Source organism: Polypterus senegalus, chromosome 5 (assembly GCF_016835505.1).
Source record: "Polypterus senegalus isolate Bchr_013 chromosome 5, ASM1683550v1, whole genome shotgun sequence".
Taxonomy (NCBI): Eukaryota; Metazoa; Chordata; class Cladistia; order Polypteriformes; family Polypteridae; genus Polypterus; species Polypterus senegalus.
The window spans coordinates 131031055-131051730 of NC_053158.1; the positions used below are offsets into that span (position 1 = coordinate 131031055).

The window sequence follows — 20676 nt, forward strand, 5'->3', positions numbered from 1 at the left end:
ATATATACAATACATATATATTCACATGTTTTCAAATGTGATTCCTAAAGGTATATTAGATACTGAATAACGTAATGGTTGATATGATGGTGCAGTATAGCCTCATAGTTTCAGTGTCTATGTGGATTTTATACCGTCTTCCAGTGTCTGAGTATGGTTTTCTCCATATACCCAAAGATATGTGTGTTAGAATAACTGGCAATTCTAAATTTGTTCTTGTTTGAGTGAAACTGTAGTTGTAAGCATAATTGGGCCTTGACTGGGAGTTGTCTAGTTTTGGGTTAAAGAGTGCCTGGTCCCCATTGCTCTGTCTTGGATTAAGCAGGTTTGATAATGTTTTGTTAAATTAACCAGAAAGTTACAGTGTTGTATGCCTTTAAATTTATGCAATAAATGTATGCTATATCCTAACTACAGTGTCACGGGGGCCTGCTGGAGCCAGTCCCAGCCAACACAGGGCGCAAGGCAGGAAACAAACTCCGGGCAGGGTGCCAGCCCACCGCAGGAGGAAAATAATGTATTATGTAATTCATTTTTTTATAAATTTTGTTTAATTGTATATATTAACATGAATACATCACAAAAGTAACACAAATTTAGTTTTACAGGTTTTCAGTTTCAATTCACCAATATACTTCTCTACTTTTCATTTTGCAAAATGTGAATTTATTGTAAGCATTGCAGTCTATACTCTATTAATGTGTGTCTTGTTTCAGCCTTAATAAAATCAGACTAAATTTGAAATGAGTACTATTAAATATATAATAAGCAACATTTTTCCTGGAACATGTTGTCAGCCATATGTAGTCCTGAATAATTTATTTTTAGACCAAAATAAGAGAGACCGTGTCACTACTTTTTCCTTCTCTTGATACTAAGCAACTGCATTTTTTTTCCAATTGAAGATGAATTTGTGTAGTCTTGCCTCAACCATCTGTTGTTAACTTGTCAGTCACTTGTAAGAGAAACCCACTTCCTCAGACATGTAGCCAGGAACAGCAGTCTGTTATACAATAATCAATGTGTATATTACATTTTAAAGGTTATTATCACTTTTCCAATTTAAACAGCTTGCATCCACTTTATCCATTAGTGCTTACTTAGGCCAGTCATTTTTCTTGCCTCTTCCTCCTCCTCCTCCTACAGTATCTCTCTGCCACATTTTCTTTCACACATACATTTAGTACAAGTCAATTTTCAACTGCTGAGAATCTTTCTCTGTGCTTCTTTTTCAAAGAAATAAGAACTGGCTCTGAAGGTATTTCAAAGAGGTCAAACTAACAAATAGCTATAGAAAAATGATAGAAAGGGAGGAAGGTGTTTAATGACTTCCTATTTCTCTATCTTCTTATTCTTTATCAAACAGTAGTTTTTACACGGAGTCTTAGTTTAGAAATTTAATTAAAATGGAATATAATGTAAGTTTTCCATCTCTACAACTATTCTTTTTTTGAAATAAAGTCATTAATCTTTTTCAGTTTCATGTAAAACTAGAGCCTGTCCCTGCCATAATGGGATAATGGGTGTAAGGTTGTTGTGTGTTAATCTTGAACATACCTGCCACTGTGACTATGGCATAGTTCAAAACCTGTCTATCTATCTATCTATCTATCTATCTATCTATCTATCTATCTATCTATCTATCTATCTATCTATCTATCTATCTATCTATCTATCAGAATGGGCAATGCTTACTTTCTCCTACAGTTCAAATGAGGAATCAGTGCAGCATTTGGCGGACATAGGCAGAACAATTTGGATTTGTATATTGGGCAAACACTAATTCAGCTTTATATATTAAATACATTTAAACCAATTCAGCCTCAAACTGATCTTAATTACGAGGGAGTACCCAAAAATAACCAGAATTAAAAAAAAAAAATGTTTTAATCATTTTTACTTACTGAAACTTAAGTCTCCTTCAAAGTACTCTTCATGTAAATGAATGCACTTGTCCCAATAGTTTTCCGACTGGTGGAATCATTTTTGGAATTGCTGAAGATTAACGTTGTCTAAGGCCTTTAGCAATATTTCTTTGACTTCCTCCATGGTACAAAAAAGCTTTCCTTTCATATGTGTGAAAAAAGAAAAGTTCACACAGAGCAAGATCAAGTGAGTAGGGACGGTGGCAAGAATTCCAAGACACACAAGACAAGTCAATTCAGAAATCGCTTCAATAGTCTGATGACAATCTTCGTAAATTGCATTGTGAACTTTTTCCTAGATTTTTGTCATTCCTAATTGTGGAAGATCAGCCAGATCTTGGTTGATGTTCAAGTGACATTTTCCCCTTACATGAAACGCAAAAACCACTCGTAGACCTGTGCTTTTAAAGAGGAAGCTTTAAATAAAACAGTTTCAAGCACCACTACAGTTTCAGCAGCTGTTTTCCCTAAGAGAAAACAAATTTTAATGCAGACTCACTGCTCTTTATGATCACCCATCAGAAAAATCACAGAAAACGTTTAATAAGCACCAAGAAAAAATGACAAGGAATTGCCATACGAACAATACAGAGCAACACCACTTGGCAGACTGCCACAGAATACAGTATGCTACACCTAGTGGCTAAATTTGAAACTAAGTCTAGATTCCACGCCAGGTACAGATTCAGATTATTTTTGGGTACCCCCTCGTATGCTCAAAGTATATTATGCTCCTTCCTGTAGCTGGAAGAGTCCTTACCAGTTTTTATTCATAGATTTTTATGAGTAAAATTAAGTTTTATTTTTTGTTGTTTGCATTTTTTGAAACAAAATAAGCAATGAAATACTAATACAAGACTTTAAACGTGTGTGTGTTTTATCCAAAAGTTACAAACCTATTCTTTTCTAGCCATCTGCTTCTTGTTTCCAAAAACTGATTGTAAACTGTACTTCTTCATTGCACCTTCTCTGAGTCCAAGTTCAAAAGAAATTGGATAAGGAGGATGTCTTTGCCTTAAAAAAAATAAAAAAAGCATTATGGGAAATGTGCAGCTCTCCCCATACTGTTAAAATTTGTTAAAATCATTTTGGTAGTCTTTGTCTAATTTTTAGCAGAAACCTATTTTTGTTGTGTTTGCAGTACATTTTTTTAAATGCATCTTCCCACAACACCATTTAGTTTTTATTATGGGCATCACCTTTTATTGCTCTTTGTGATGCAGGGTTGTCAGGCTGTGCTGCTAGGAAGGGCAACACAGATTATGCGACAGTATAAAGGTCAGAATTATACACTTCCTTACTGTCCAAGTTTGAGGGTAGCTGGAAACAAGCAAGAATTACCCTTGCATTATTATTGTTAAGAAATCTCTGGTTATAAATTGTTCTTTGGCACTGATTGTGTTCTTGGCTTAGGCAACATGACATATTCTGGTTACTGATTTTTTTTTCATTCTATTTTGTCTCACATTCTTTGTTTAATTTCTGACATTGGTTTGTTGTAATCACGATTCATCTTCTGATTCCATCTTCCTCTAAACTGCTGCCACCCTGTGCTATCAGCAAAATAATGATTCATATCCTGTGAAACTGTCACACTGCTGTTATAAAAAATGCTGTTGCAAAAAAACTAGCATTTGAGCTTTAAAATAAAAATCCTTCTTAGGGGCTTCACCTTTAGTTGAAACATTTTTGGTTTTCAATTTAGTTTAAAGGTGCATTTGCATACAATGCGCAAAGCACCTATTGCAATAGCCCATGTCTGTCTGCCTGCCAATTCATTGGTCTGCATGAAATAAGTTGCCCCCAGTGAACCAGTTCTTTTGAAATAGGGGCACGCTTTTTTTCAAGGAAATGTGTTTAGACAGTTTCATTTTTGTTGAGATATGTTGAACATTGAAAGCACTGGCAAATCTGCAAACTCGTCTGTCGTAAAAAGAGAGAAACATTCTGTGTGACTTAAAATATAAATTAATTTACTGCTTCAGTTTTACCTTGATAGTGGTTATACCAATTTGTGTATTTTGCATAATATTCTCTTTTTCACCTATGGGGAAACTTTTCCATCAGCATGTTGCTTCTACTTTATGAAGTAGAAACGCAAACATCAAATCATCAGTGTTTCACTCCTCCCAATACTTTAAGCCTCTGTTTCCCATGAACCTGGACCAGACCATAGACTTTTTGGGCCTGTCTGCAAAACAGGAAAGCATGGCAATTATACTAACCCTGTTATTATTGTCTACTTTCAGTCTGTGAAAAGATGGCTATGAAGTGTTGCCCGACTGTGAAACTCCACTGCTAATAAACCTGTAAGCAGCTCAACCTTCCATTTAATACTAATTGATCAAGTCACTCAAAAATCCCACACAACTCTCGCCATGAAAAGTTAGCCAGTCATGTGTCTCGAAACTCCACAGAAAACCTCTCATCCTTGAAGACATTCTCTAACTAAAAACAGTCCACTTCTGAAACGGATTGAAATCCACTGTAACTTAATTGACCTTCCTAACCATGAAATTATAAAATACAAGCAAGGAAAGCAAAATGTTATCTAGATATGAATGAAATATCCTGTGGTGTGATAAGTTCACTGGCACTATAATTTACTAGGGTAACTAAACGCCCCCGTGACAGTAACAGTCCTGATTTCAAGTTATGCGTTCTGATAAATAACTGAAGAATCTCAAAATGTCCCAGTTTTAAAGGTTTTCAGTGTTGGTAACACTAATTATCCAAAACAAACATTATCACAATACATTTACAAGAGCATGCAAGACCTCCAGGACATAACTCTGCTTGATTATTAACTTGTGTTGTATTTAAACAGCATCACAATGACGACAAGATGCAGACATAAACAGAGCACCTGCATTCTTTTGTTTATACTGAAGCACTGTGTGCAATCTTAAGTAATTCTTGTGAACACAATAATGCTCATTATTCAACAGTGGTCATTTGTTAATGTCTTTTTTTCCTGTGCCCTGATCCATCTTTGATGGTAAGCAGGAACTTTGAATATTTGGTCACCCTGTAATTTACCATCAGAGTGCCTCATTTAACACATTATCCATAATGGTCAGTCACTGTATTAAAGTTTGCCTTTCATGTCTGTTTTTCCCTAAGATTTGTCATAACTCTTCTACTCCATTAAAATTACTAGGGACAGATGTGTTCAAGCACTAAAGAATGTAGTTACAAAATGTTTTATTTTTTTTATTTTGTTTAAGTTAATTTTCACTTGCAAATCGTCACTGTATATGAATATGGGGTGTGTGTGTGTTTTGTGTGGTCCCTATGATGGACTACAGTCCTGCCCAGGCCTGTTTTCAACATTTTGTCCAATCCCTGTGGGGTAGCCTCTGATAGGCACAACAGTGAAATGGATTGAGAAAATTTAGAACCTACATACCAAATTCAGTCAATTGATGGCTGCTGTGCCTGCACAGTCATCGAATGTGACTGAACGTTACACTGTGTGTGTATTTTTGAAGTTGTTTTGATTGATTTGCCAGTTTTTTTTCTCTGTGTACTAGCTCAATTATTTATTTATATATATATATATATATATATATATATATATATATATACAGTATATATATATATATATATATATATACAGTATGTATATATATATATATATATATATATCTATACTAATAAAAGGCAAAGCCCTCACTCACTCATTCACTCACTCACTGACTCATCACTAATTCTCCAACTTCCCGTGTGGGTGGAAGGCTGATATTTGGCAGGTTCATTCCTTACAGCTTCCTTACAAAAGTTGGGCAGGTTTTATATCGAAATTCTACGCGTAATGGTCATAACTGGAAGCAGTTTTCTCCATTTACTGTAATGGAGATGAGCTTCAACGCCGTGGGGAGTTTCGTGTGACATCATCACGCCTCCCACGTAATCACGCAGTACATAGAAAACCAGGAAGACCTCAAAAAAGAAAACATGCATTATATAATTGAGAAGGCAGCGAAACAATAAGAAGCGAGCGAGTGACATATACAACGATATTCATGTGTTCTGATACTTCGGAAACAAAGCACGATGTACACCTACACTTTAAATTAAGTTCATAGACAGGCTGCCGCTGGCGTTTGTAATTTAGTGCCTGCCCATATAAGGCCGTCCGTCAGCGGCAATCCAATAGCAAACTGCCACGGGTAAATATTCACGGGTGAAGGACTGTGCTTATGGAGAGGAAGATGAGATGGTCAGGGTGGTGTTTGACACAAACTCAGCAAACTGCGAGAGAAAGTTTTAAGTGCCAGGACTAAGGTAACATTAAATACAGCCATGGACATAGCACGAGATGGCACCAGCACAGCTGGGAACCTTCGATGCATGTACACCAAGTGGCTCACGTGAACTGACGCAGTTCACAGATAAAAGCAACAGTTCCAAAGAGCTGAACAAAACCGAATTACACAATTGAAAAGGCAGAAAAAATATGAAGCGTCTGATACATATAAGCATATTCATAAATCCAACTACTGCGGAAACAAAGCACACGTTGGAAAAAGTCAATGTCCCGCTAAAGGAAGACAGTGTAAAAAAAACCCGTGCATGCAGTGTGTCAGGTCTCAGATAAAGAAGAAGACGAGCTGTTTATTGATGCAGTAAGAAACGAATCGATGAATGAAACCTGTCATCTTTACAACGATTGACAAACATGGAATGTAACTTGAACACAACACATCCTACAAATACGAACCTGATTGAAAGAAATAATGATAATCAAATCCTTGATGACAGCAACACTCAGTAACACTCACAAAACAAATACTGTATATTGACAGTCATGTTACGTTATTTTTAAAATGTTCCCTTTTCTTTTTCTAGCTTTTTTAACACACTACTTCTCCGCTGCGATACGCGGGTATATATATATGTATATATATATAACCCGATCTACATACTCGAATAATGGATACTTTATTCGCCATCAATGATTGTTTTGGTAAAGCCATACTCGGTGTATTCATTAGATGAACGGTAAAAAAGTAAGAGCAGGGAGGATGACTTATTGAGGCATGCAGGCTGTAGTGCGTCAACTCTATCTGAATTGCGATCACATTTGAAAAATATATCTTTTCAAGTTCTATTTAGTCCATATGTGTCAAACTCAAGGGCAGCGGGCCACATCCGGCCCGGCGTGTAATTATATCCGGCCCACGAGATCATTTTATATACTGTATTATTGTTATTAAAGCCGGGTATATGAAGCGCTGGTAACACAATAAACTACAGATCCCATAATGCAACGCTAGCTCACACGATGCTGAAGAGAAAAGTTGATTCTGAAAATAGAGCCTTTAAAAACCGATGGGAGGCTGAGTATATGTTTACTGAACCCGTGTGTCTCATTTGTGGAGCTAATGTGGCTGTAATTACAGAATTTAATCTAAGACGGCACTATGAGACAAAACATCAGGGTAACCTGAATGCAATTCAGAAGATACAGAAAGCAGAATAATTAAATAAGAATCTGACACTTCAGCGGACGTTTTAACCCGTGCACAATCACAAAGTGATTTCAAGTGAAGCTGCTTTTATGGGAGACACAAATGCACCAGTTCACCTTGCCCCACTTTCCCTGTTGCCAAGTAATGTTAAACCAAGTCGTCACTACGGTGTTCCCAAATACGCACTTTGCTGGTAAACTGAGCGCACTGAGTTTGCACGGCGCTTTGGTGACTTTGAAGAACAAAAAAAGTCCGTCTACATGCGGCTCGAACCTCGTGCATGTTCGGTAGCACATATCTGTGTGAGACGCTCTTCTCAGTGATAAAGACTAACAAAACAGCACACAGGAGTCGCCTCACTGATGAGCACCTGCAATCCATCCTGAGAATCTCCACAAAACAGAACCTCACACCACACATAAACGAACCTGTGGCCAAAAAAAGATGCCAGGCGTCCAGCTCTAAAATGACATATGAGCAAAGACAACTGAATGATTTGATTTGTTATTGCTGAAAGGAACACATTTTATTTATATTTCCAGGTTTTGTTATGCAGGATGTTCATATTTGAATTTGTATAATTTTGACAGGATATATTTTTATGGAGAGCAAAATCTTTTGGGATATTTAAAATCTAAGTTTATTTTTTATATAAAATTACATAAGAGTAAAGAAATTAGAATGTTTGTTCTTTTAACGTTTACTTTATTTCTAACTTGTATAATTTAGACAGGATATATTTTTATGGAGAGCAAAATATTATAAGTTGTTTAAGGTTTGAGTTGATTTATTCACGAATAATATTCCTGTCTGTTTTTACCATTCCTACCAAAGATATTTCTGTCCACTAAATAAAAATTCCTTCTATTTAAAATTTAAATAGAACTTGAACAAATACAATAGTTCATAATATCCACGCAGACTTGCACGTAAGAGCGGGAGTCATCCGTTTTAACAAGCAGCGTATTGCACTGATACGAAATAGCTGTGTGTGTATATATGTAGATATGTATGTATATGTATATATATGTTTATATATGTGTGTGTGTATGTATGTATATATATATGTATTTGTGTGTATATATGTGTGTGTATGTATGTGTGTGTGTGTGTATATGTATGTGTATATATGTAGATATATATATATGTATGTATATATGTGTATATGTATAGATATGTATATATATATGTTTATGTGTGTGTGTGTAAATATATATATATATATATATATATGACAACAACACTCATCACTCACAACAGTGACAAAACAATTACATTGACAATCATGTTACGTTATTTTCAAAATGTTTCCTTTTCTTTTTCATTGCTTCTTTAACACACTACTTCTCCGCTGCGAAGCGCGGTATTTTGCTAGTATATATATATATATAGTACAGGCCAAAAGTTTGAACATACCTCCTCATTCAATGTGTTTTCTTTATTTTCATGACCATTTACAGCACTCCATCACTCTCCTTCTTGGTCAGATAGCCCTTACACAGCCTGGAGGTGTGTTTGGGGTCATTGTCCTGTTGAAAACTAACCTGACTTCTGCACAACACAACTGCTGGTCCCAACCTCATTGATAAAGCAAGAAATTCCACTAAATAACCATGATAAGGCACACCTGTGAAGTGAAAACCATTTCAGGTGACTACCTGTTGAAGCTCATCGAGAGAATGCCAAGAGTGTTCAAAGCAGTAATCAGAGCAAAGGGTGGCTATTTTGAAGAAATTAGAATATAAAACATGTTTTCAGTTATTTCACCTTTTTTTGTTAAGTACATAACTCCACATGTGTTCATTCATAGTTTTGATGCCTTCAGTGAGAATCTACCAATGTAAATGGTCATGAAAATAAAGAAAACACATTGAATGAGGAAGTGTGTCCAAACTTTTGGCCTGTACTGTATATATACTATATACATATATATATATGTATGAATTAGTTTTCTGCAGTCTCATTCCCTTAGTTTGCTTGCATCTCTGCTACTGCAATTCAAATCATTCTCTATTATCATACATACAAAGTGATCATCCTTGCTCAGGGTGTATGTGAATCAGAGGCTCAGAACATAGCACAACCTTTCTGATTTAATATGTCTAAAAGAGGGACAAGAGGCAGAAAAAGATTTGGGTTAGCCACCCCTTATACATTGTGGTAATTCACCCCCTGTACGCAGACAGACAGACACCAAATGTCCAAAACACACACGTTTAATTATATTCTTCAATATTGTACAGCACCACACAATGCTCAAACCAGCCAAACTCAGTCCCTTTTTCCCTCTCTTCTTCTCTTTCTGCCACCTTCACTCCTTCACACACAAGCTCTGTCCTCTTCCTCCAAACTCCAGCTCAACTAATGAAGTGTGGCAGCCCCTTTTATGTGATGTGCTCCAGATGCTTTGCGATGATTTTCTGGTGTGGTGTAAGTGCTGCATGAGCACTACGAAGCACTCCAGGTGTGCCTACAATTTCTTCCATTAGCACTTCCAAGTGTGGCGGAAGTGCTGCAATTCAGGGCTCCACAATCCTCCAGGCGCCCCCTGGCAGTGGCCACAGGCCCCAAAACGTTTGAGCTTCTAAGCTCTGATCCCATGGCCCTGATGCAGACCAGGGTGGCTACCCTCTTGTGGCCCAAGGGAGGCATTGTCCCTGTCCCAGTCCTTCCAGGTATCCCGGCTGGGCAGGCTCCCCAGTCGTCCACCACAACATGGTATAAAATATGCCATCAATGAAGCACAGAGTAATCAGTAAGGACTGAGTCCAAACAGACCTGAGAATGCTTTGAGAATAGTCAGACTTTAATTGAGACTTTGTGTCAACATTTTATCATTATTACTGAACATGAAAAAAGCTTCTGTTTTAGTTATGTGTTCAACATTTCTTGCCTCACATTTTCTGTTATCCTGCATTAACAAGATAATTGTAGACACGGAACACACATGAATTGTATGTAGTCCAAACGATATATTATGTACCCTATACAATTCCAGATTCTTAACTCCCAGATAAAGGGACTTCAGCTCTGAGAATTTTGCATCTGCCTCGGTGGGGGATGGAATAGCAGGCGGCTTGCTGCTTGTGCTAATTGACACATTTACAAAACAAAGATTCTGATAAGGAGGTGCGAGGTAATTTAAGGTGGCCTGGCATTACAAATATTTTTGTAGGCTTCAGGGATTGTAGTGTTAAGTTAAATATTACTTAATGGAACGTAACTAGGCCATTTATCTGTCTTTATGTCTGCCTGGCTAAGAGTGATTTCAGCATTCATATTTTCTTTGCGCCCTCCCCCACCATAACTTATTATCTATGGGGTAGGTGCAAAATCTTTAGATTCATCAAAGATTTTGTGGATTTCGATGGATCTTGATGTTTTAGGGTCCCCTGATACCGAAAACATTGATATCTTGATGATGGTTGTGTGCATGTTTGCGGGTGTCAGTGTGTGTGTCTGTTTCTCTGTGTCACAGTTTCTTGAGGACAATCTAGAGCTATCAAAATGACCTATTCAGAGTGGTAAGTAATCACTGAAATGTTATGGGATAGTTTGGATAGCTAGGGCGCAAAGCCTGCTGACGCTCGCGTTTGAATTGTTAAAAATAATTTAAAATAAAATAGCCCTATAAATATAGCAAAGTTAACAGAACTTTCTAAAGAACTTCTATTTGTTCACAGAGGGAAATTTGGCTTTTTGCAGAAGTTGTTTAAATAGACAGATACTCAGTACACACACACTACAGTCTGAACACTTACCAGAATGACTAAAAAGGAAGAAAATTAACAAGAAGGAAGTAGTTCCGACTTGTCAGTCACAGTCACAGTGAGGCATTATACAGGCATATTGTTGTACTCAGTGTTAGCATGTCAGAGAGAGGATGTGCAGCATTGTTCATAATGGCAGTCAGTTTTGGTTCAATTCTCTCCTTTTCTACTACCTCCTGGACGTCCTAAAGTACAAACCATAACTGAGCCTGCCCTTTTAATATGTTTATTGGTTTGGTGAGCAACTCTTGAATTGATTGTAGAAGCCCAACACGCCACAAAACAGAAAATGCCAATGGCTATCACATAGTTGTAGAATATGTGAAGGATGTCACTTCCCACTTCAACGGAAAACAGTCACGTAAGAAAAAAGCCTACTCTACCCTTTCTTATATATTTCCTATTTGTCACGAACCCAGTCCAGCCTGTCTTTGATGTGGACCCGCAAGTACTTGTAGGATTGTACTACCTTGAATAAAGACTGGACCTAGAGGTTCTTTGGTGTGGTAAAAATTAATAAGTGAAATGTATAAATAAAAAATCTGCTTTTACAAAAAGGTTTTGTTTTCTGTAAAAATATGGAACCTTCTATTGGAACAGTTCAAAATGTCTGTAATTAATTCGGGGTGTTCTCTACCACCCACCTTGTTGCAGTTCTCAATGGACACCAGAAGGCTTAACTTCATAATCTTACCTGAAAAGATAGGTCATTAATTCAAAAGAAGGTTAAATGGGACTTGAACCTTCTTGGAATTAATTAGCTTTGAGCACCTAATGGGCTTGAATTTTACTGTAAAGACAGTTAACCTCAATTGGTTATATTGTTTTGTTTGCATGCACAGTGTTAAAACTGAATAGTGTTTGGGGCGGTATTCCGCTGTCATCTAGTGAATACATTACCATTTTACTGCAAAAAAAAAAAAAAAAATCATGAATTTTTATACCTCTCTGTGGTAACTCATCAATATTCATGAGTGGCTTGTAAAAGAAAAACTGTAAATCCCGTTTTAGAACAAACTAAAACTAAACCATTAGTAGAATCAAGTGATAATGATGACAGTGTGAATTGGTCATCAGACATTGACATGTGTAGTTAAACTGATACATACTGCACAGTACAGTATGACCAAACTGCTGTGAAATGCATGGTGACTTCAGTTGTGCGAAGCTTCATCATGAGCAGGTAGGTTCGTGGATAAAAGGTAAAATGATCGCAATCTAACTGAAGCATACAAAAGATTTTAGCCTTATAAGCACTGTTCACAATGTGTAACTGCCAATCTTCATGGTAAAATTTGTAAGCCACTAAGCCTTGCAATGTGGAAGCCTACAATAACACAATGGGCAGCGTTGGTCATGTGGATCAGACACTGACAGTCTACCCTTTCATGTACAAGCAACAGAAAAATATTATTTGAAAAATGTGCAAAGACACACACTTCTGCTGTTCTGATCGCAGCATTGGCCTTTGCATTGGTGAGTGTTTCAAAACATATCACTACTAAATCTGCAACAGTACATACCTCCCCTACTCTATTTATTTTGACATTTTGGTACTTACATGTTTCTGCTATGCAAAATCAGATCAATGAATATGCAAGATAGTAGAGGGTATTGTGGCTGTTTTGAATTTTTCAAATTATATTGGTGAACCCTTCATTTAATTTATATCTGAATTCTATTTGTTGCGTTTATAATGGAAGAACTGCAACACTATAAATTAATAATGATTAAAATTTCATTGTGTAAGTATAGATTCTTCCATATTGCATTGGCATGGTGTCTGGAGTATTTTCTTTTATTAATTGTTACCTTTCTTTTAATAGCTCTTTACAGTATTTGTATTTTTTTCCAATAAAAGGGGCAAATATACCAATAATAAAAGACATCATTTTTAAAACACAGCATAACTAACTTAGAAATCATATCATATGTAAATCCCCTTCTTCTGAAACCTGACCTAACAAGTAGATGAGCTTATAAAAATGATAACAGCCACAGTTCTTCCTTTACTAATGGGTATTGCATCTTGTGTGGAATTTTTAAAAAAAAGGACTGTCAGAAAACACTAAGGCAGTTTCAGAAGCTGTGTGACAATATAAAGCGACCTCAGCACAACAAGAGACGAATCAAAGGTAATAATGCCTGCCAACAAACCATTTATGAGACAGAGATAAATGGGTCATTAAAAAAAGAAATATAATGGCAATAAAAACACTGCACAGATGAGCAACACCTCCTCAGGCCAGGCTAACCTCTTGGACTTAGTGCATTTAAATCCTTCACTTTAAAAGGTAATCCCATTCTGCTCCAATAAGCTGCTCAAGATGGGGTTTGCTTTTTGCTGCTGAATCTCTCAGTGCTGTTTGCCCCCTTGCCATAGACTTCTTGCAGGTTATGCAGCTTCCCTTCAACAGCCAAGATGATCGATGGGACATCTTTTATATCGTCTGTTGAGGTCAGGGGGTCACCCTGAATTTTCTTCACTTTGACTGACTGTACATCTAAACTAAAAACAAATTAAACAATCAATAAAATAAATTAAATAGTTAAACAAAAAGACAGGGGCAGCCTCAAGGCTCCTCTGCGGGGCCTTCACAATTAATCTTATTGATTTTCTTGAGTAGGTTGATATAAAGGAATAGCAATATATGATAGGTCATGCCCAATTTCACCTGTAATGTTTATGCATTTTTGGTATCTGTTACTTGTTACTTAAGTAATCTTAATCAATATGCCTAAAGAAAATATAGTAAAGCAATAGAGATAATGTACAAAATCACTAAAAAACTCATTTTTGAACTCGGTATTTAATGAAATTAGCAGATATGAAAATAATATTTTAGAAGAGTATTAGCATCACTAGACATAAGAGCAGTTTTAAAGATTTTTCCTTTGTAATTTCTTTTGTCTTCCCAGTGTGTAATATACTTTATGTACCACTGTACATCCCTGCATTTATGAGAAAGGTAAAGAGAAACTGCTTTTCTAGCAATTCATGCCTGCCGTTATCAAAAGAAGAGATGTGCATTTTTCTGGAGGGAAAATGCTATTGCAAATAACTGTGCAGCACTTTTTCCCCTCTCTGTATTGTACGAATATTAAAAAATAGTACAAAGCCAAACAAGTGTACATTTCTGAATGTTTGCTTTTTTCTAATGAAATAAAATCAAACTTTTTCAACAATATCAACTATCAGCAAGTCAATTAAAGTTAATTTTTAATTGAAACCAAGTAATGTGGTGCCATAGAGCCTAGTGCTGCCTCATGGCTCTTGGGACCTGGGTTCACATCTAGGTTTTCCTCCTGTTTGTACTGGACTTCTCCTTGTCACACAATTTCCTCATATAGTTTTAATATTTACAGGTTAGCTGGTGAATGTAATTTAGTCCAACAATATCAATGGATTTCTTTGTTAGCGTGGTGTCCCTTCCAATGTCTGTTGCTATCCTGTGCCAAATTCTGCTAGAATAGTCTGTAGCCCAGTTTGAAATTTGGAAAAATGAATTTCATTTACATTCTTAGTACTCCCATGTACTTCAGCGGACCCTGAAGTACACATGCATACAAGCATGCACAAAGCAGATGGTAGCCTTTTTCATACTTCATTTTTGAGTCTATAGTTGCCTGACAGCTTGTACCTGTGCTTTTCTCTGTGGAGCCAGTGTGGCCCTTCTGGGCCGGAGTTGGGGACCCCTACTATATATTATAGCGATGTTACTGGACCTTGGAATCAGAGAGAGTTGGGGTGAAAATATCAGCAAATTCTGAATTTCCCTTTGATGCTCTTTAGAGAAAATGGATGTGCTTGGTTTCATTATAACTGATGAATGACCCCGACATAAATTTTACGGGAAAATAGTATCTAGATGAGATACTGGGACAGCTAAGCTGTTATCTAAGTAAACAAACTTGATTGACTGAATTGTCTCCAATTGTTTGTCAAATTTATCTTGAAAGAATGTAATTTTTGGTATAAAATAAATTGGAGAGAGATGAAGCACCCATTGCCTTACAAGTACCGTATGAGTGGCAACATCTTTTGGGGTGGACAGCACAACTCAGTACTTGATTCAAAATCTGTGAAGTACAGCTTTCCAAGCTCTGACAGTCATGTGCTGATTTCTATCAAGAGGTTGTTGTCGTCTGGGTTAAAGGCCAACAGTTTTACACCAACAATACATTAGTCCTACATGCAGTGATCATTATATTGGACTTGTTTTCTTATATTTATCCATCCATCCATCCATTATCCAACCCGCTGAATCCGAACACAGGGTCATGGGGGTCTGCTGGAGCCAATCCCAGCCAACACAGGGCACAAGGCAGGAACTAATCCCGGGCAGGGTGGCAACCCACCACAGTTCTTATATTTAAAAATAAATAAATCATTCAACTTCTGATAATAGGAAAAAAAACAAAACAGATTTTAAGGCATTTTTAGAGGAACTCAGTATCATACCCATGAACAGTAAATAGGTGACATCAGATATTTTTTTAAATAAATATAATTAGTTGGCTGATTTCACTACACATCAGCCTTGCATCTCATTAAAATTTTGTTGAATTACCTAATTGATGATATGGAAACTTTTCATTATCTTTTTGTTTGCACTGTTCATACTTAAAAATGCTAGATATAGAACCCAGATCATTACTGCTTGCCAGGGTTTTTAAAATCTTTTTTTTATTATTTTGTTTGCTTTTGAGGAGTTAGGCAATCGACCTGCTTTTATTTGGGCATCCTCTGAGAGATCTGTAATAAGCTCCCTTGTTCCGTTCAGCCTGATATATTGAGAAGTTTTGGAACAACGGTCTAATTTATTATTTACTGTTAAGAAATGAAAACAAAAGCCATGCTTTTATGGAAGCTTTGTGCTGGGCTTTCATGCTGAAATATCACCCTTTCTCGATACGGCTGACGGCACTGTTTCAAGCTCTGATTGTGAATTCATATACGCTAAAGCTCTTCTGCTTCTTCTGGAAAATTTATAGCCTAGGTAGACCTGTTGTTCCAATGTCACATTCTTCCTTTTTCCCTCTCCGCCAATGCCAATATTTCATTGTAAAATGCTGCACACTGCCTCCCTCCCCTGTTCCCTATCCTTCTCATTCATTCTGCCTTGTTATGTCCACTGCTCTCTTTCGTACTTCTTTGCATGTAATGAACCATGACCACTGAGAATGTATTGGGAGACATGTGTTTACTTTCCATGTAAAAGGAATTGGTTGGTGGCATTGTCTATTAATTTCCTTTGGGAAGTCACTGTAGGTGTTCAAACTGTCTGTCTTTTTTTTTAATTTGTGTACATGATGGAAATATTCTTTCGTCCAATGGTCCTCTCTTTCTCATTTTCTTGTAGGTATAGTCATGAATATGAATAGATATAACCTGCTTTAGTGCAATACACATGATAATGCGTTTATTTTCTGAAGCTGTCTTTTCTAGTAGAGGGTGATGAAAAGGCAGTCTGTTCTTAAAGCATTGGGCACAAGATAAGGGGACACTTCTTTACTACTCCACACTTAATCATTCACACTGACTTAATTTGGAGTTGACAATTGACACAACAGGCATGTAGTTTAGATAATGAGCAAAATTAAATGGGTCAGAACACATGGCAAGTTAAAAAATACAAACCTACCAGGTGGAATGAATGGCACCTAAAATGTACGGCATATGCATACAAATTACAAATAAACAGCATATGCTAGAAGTTTTGTAACAAAGAAGAACAAAACAAAAATTTCTAGCATGATGTGGATCCTGGAGAAAGCCAAACATTTAAATGCTTATGGTTTTATTAAGGTTTGGACAGTAATATCTTAATATATACAAGTTTGTTACCCAGCTCCCAAAGGACAAATTTTAAATTCCCAGTCAGAAAAAAATGGAAGAAATGCCACTTTTTTTTGATCTGTTGTGATGTTGTGTCACAAAGATATGCGAAATGTTTTGGAGTGGAGACAGACCAAAGAAAATACATTCAAATGCAACTGAAGTAACAGCCATAGCTTTTTCCAGGTAGACAGAAGACATTAAATATAAATTAAATTTCAATTTTTTTTTCCTTCAAGCAATGTCATCATCACCAGTTGACCACCTGGTTCTCTGCAAATATGTTTATTCTACTCTCCACAGTCCTGCACATTCTTTGGGATAAGACTCATTCTTTTCATATCATTCCATAAAATCTCCAACCATATCTTCCTCAGCTTCTTCCTCAATACTGACACAGGATGGAAACTGGCAGACAGAGGTGAGCAAAATGAACCAAGCGATGAATGTAAGTCAGAAAAGAAAAGTGGAGGTCAATACGAGGAAGCCAAAATGACCATGTGTCAAAGCACAACTCAAAGTCAAAATTGTTTAGTCAGAAAATCTAAATAGAGCACTAGCAAAGGTTTTAATGTACGAAATATCCACAAGCTTGGATAATGAAGGGTCCATGAAGTTGATTTAAGTACCATAGCAATGATGACAACATACAGCACGATTTGCATAGAGGACAGTGGTCCCTGGAAATAGGTTGCCACATAATAGCACCAGATCTGCAAATGGTGGTTTTCATCAACATCAAAAAAAGCATAATTAAAAAATAAAATAGTAAGTCTTAAATCAAAATCAAGATGGAAAACAAAAGTGGAAATAAATTAGTCTTAACTCAAAACCAGAGCAAAAGAAATAAAATGTTTTCAGATAGAGAATTATCAAGACAAGGAAAATGTTATGTACAACCAGTGAATCACAACACTCTGGGCTTTATCCCCTCCATTTCCATCTTTTATCTGAGTTTTGCAAAAGGTATACTTAAGTCAGTCTTCAGTTTCTCTATTGGTGGTTCAAACTAAACCATTTTTCAACAAATAAGCCAAATGAGCTTGCTGCAATAAACATAATAATGCAGCTTATTAGAAGGTCATATACTACTGTATTATAGACACAAGATCATAAATAACACAAAATAGAAATCTAATATAGCCTGTTTTTATCTCCTCTCTATTATTGGGGAAGGCACAAACATAGGAATATTTCCTTCCTTAATTTTTGTGTAAAGAATTTCAGACAGAAACATTGTTTCTTCAGGAACAGCATATGAGATCTAGTTTGTTGGTCAGTTAGAGAGATCCATCCTTATACAGTTGTACTTTTCTTTCTTCCTTAATAAAAAAATGTTGATTTTCTTCTCAGCTCACTTACACTCACTCCCTGCACCCAATCTCCTTTATGAGGATGTGTATGTGCCACTCACTTTGAAGCTGCTGTTGTACTGATGGAAGGTTAGGTTAGTTTTTCCAATGAATTTTGGAGGAGAACTGTTAAACAGCTAAAGACTTAAGCTTCACATAGGTTATTGCTTTCAGTCATCGTAATACCAATAACCAGAAATAGTACATACAGTATTAATAATATATCTGCTGGCTTTATCCTAAATAGGAGGTTACAAACAGTTCAGTCTTGGAACCAAAAATTTAAGCAGTGCACTTATTCTTTATTCAGTTCCTGTCATCCCAGGTGATAGAAGCAATGCTTTGACCCAGTTCCTCCGGGATCCATGGAGAGTTTTTGTAGCACACATGAATGAATACTGCACACTCTGACTTTCATTTCTAGATATTTCAGCCCAGATGTTTTTGGCTATATTTGCACCTTTTGGTTGCAGGCTGTACTGCAGTTGCATTATTTGTGGTTATTTGTCACATGCAGTTACTTTTTCTGAGGATTGGTGATCAAGCAGCTCCTTTATTCAGATAGGGAAACACATTGTTTTTTGTTATATCTCTCTCTCACTCTTTTTCTCTTTAGTAAAGCTAGACTTAATGCAGCATCCATGTCCAGCTTGTGGATGGCTTTCCTCTCTTGTCGTCCAGCAAAAGGTCATTGTTTGGAGTAGATTGTCATTCCAGCCTATTGTTACGGCTACACCCTTGGCAACAGGATACTTCTATAGAGCAATTGTTAAAGCTAGGCAGACTACAGGCAAAGACAGAAAATGAGTGTTTAAGCTAGCTTATAAAGAAAGGAGTAGACAGTTTGCAATTGTTTTCTTATATGCACTGTGACAGATAGGGGGCGCTATCGCTTCCTTGAACCCTCCGATCAAACGTCAGACACCAAATAAAAGTCCAATAATTGTCTTTATTGTCGCAGTACAGTGCACAAAGCACCATCTCCTCCACAATACTCATATGATAAACCAATACAATCATGATAAACCAATCCACCACTCCCAGACGCGTTGCCCTCTTACCACCCAGCTCAGCTCAACGCTCTGTTGTCTCCTTCAGTCTTTTATAGTCCTTGCCCCGGAAGTGTTTTGCCTTCTCTGTCCACGTGACTAAGAACACTTCCGGGTCAGATAAAAAACCTTCTTCTTTACCCCGGAAGCACGTCATTCCCCTTGTCCATGTGTGCTTCCAGGGCGTAGGGAAAATGGTCACTGTTCCTCCCTGCAGCGCCTTCTATTGGCCCCCATGGTATCCAGCAGAGCTGTAAAGGAAAACTCCAACATCCATAATTCCCTGCTGGCGTTCGGAGCACCTCCATGCTGCGGGGAGGGCTGCACCTGGCGGCGTGGGGGTATTGGCCGGGATGAACGACCGGCCATCCTTCACAGCACATAAGCTTAACTTTTTAGTGGGTAATTGGTACAAACGTTGTTCTATTAAGGTTGGTAACAGGTCATTTAAGATCATTTTGTTCACTGATATCTTTGACCTTGTATCACTTTCATTCTGTTGTAGCTGATGCAGTCTTATTACAGTTGATGTACAGTAGATCTAGAAAGTACATTCCAAAGAGAGAGACCAAGTGCAAGACCTGTAAAACTTGCGATTTGATTTAACTGACTTTTGACATTAAGTATTATTAAAAGGGACCTTTTCAGCTCTCATTGGCCATGCTTTTAAGAAAAGTGCAATGCTACTTTTCCATATGGTGCACATTTTCCCTCAGTCATCCTTTGCCTTAAATTCCACAAGTCTAAACTGCCTGAGTGTCCTCAGCACAACTGCCAATGCCTTTACTTCATACTGTATCTTCCTGTTAACCCAGCATTTATCTTTCTCTCACTCTTTGGCAATCCACACATCCGCCTAATCATTCTCAGCTATATTCTTTAAAGTTTTGCTTCATGTGCTGTCTTTGATGACTACATATCCCTCCCAGACAGAATAATTTTATGTATAGTTTATTATTAATTAAAAACGTACAGTAAATTACAACGCCACCTTTCTGCTGCAAGAGACAGGATTCGGATCATATCCTTGTTGTTGTCAGTGTAGTGATAGTGTGAACTACCCCCAGGTCTGTTTGACATTTTTTCTCGAATTTACTATTATCCTGCCAGATACTGTACCTGAGAGGTGTGTTCCAGGTTATTTGAAGATTCTAAGCTGTCTCCATATGAGTGAGTGTGGATGTGTGGGTGTTAATCCTGCAATGGAATGGCACCCTGCCAAAGTTTGGTCGTGTTCCCTGTCAAATGATGCAGGAATCGACTCTGA

The 20676-nt window shown here is 37.1% G+C and overlaps 1 protein-coding gene across 1 annotated transcript in view; it reads left to right on the top strand.

Moving 5' to 3' along the window:
• fars2 (phenylalanyl-tRNA synthetase 2, mitochondrial) overlaps positions 1 to 20676 on the top strand; it is a 385695-nt gene that overhangs the window by 95721 nt on the left and 269298 nt on the right. The gene's annotated exons all lie outside the window — the stretch shown is intronic.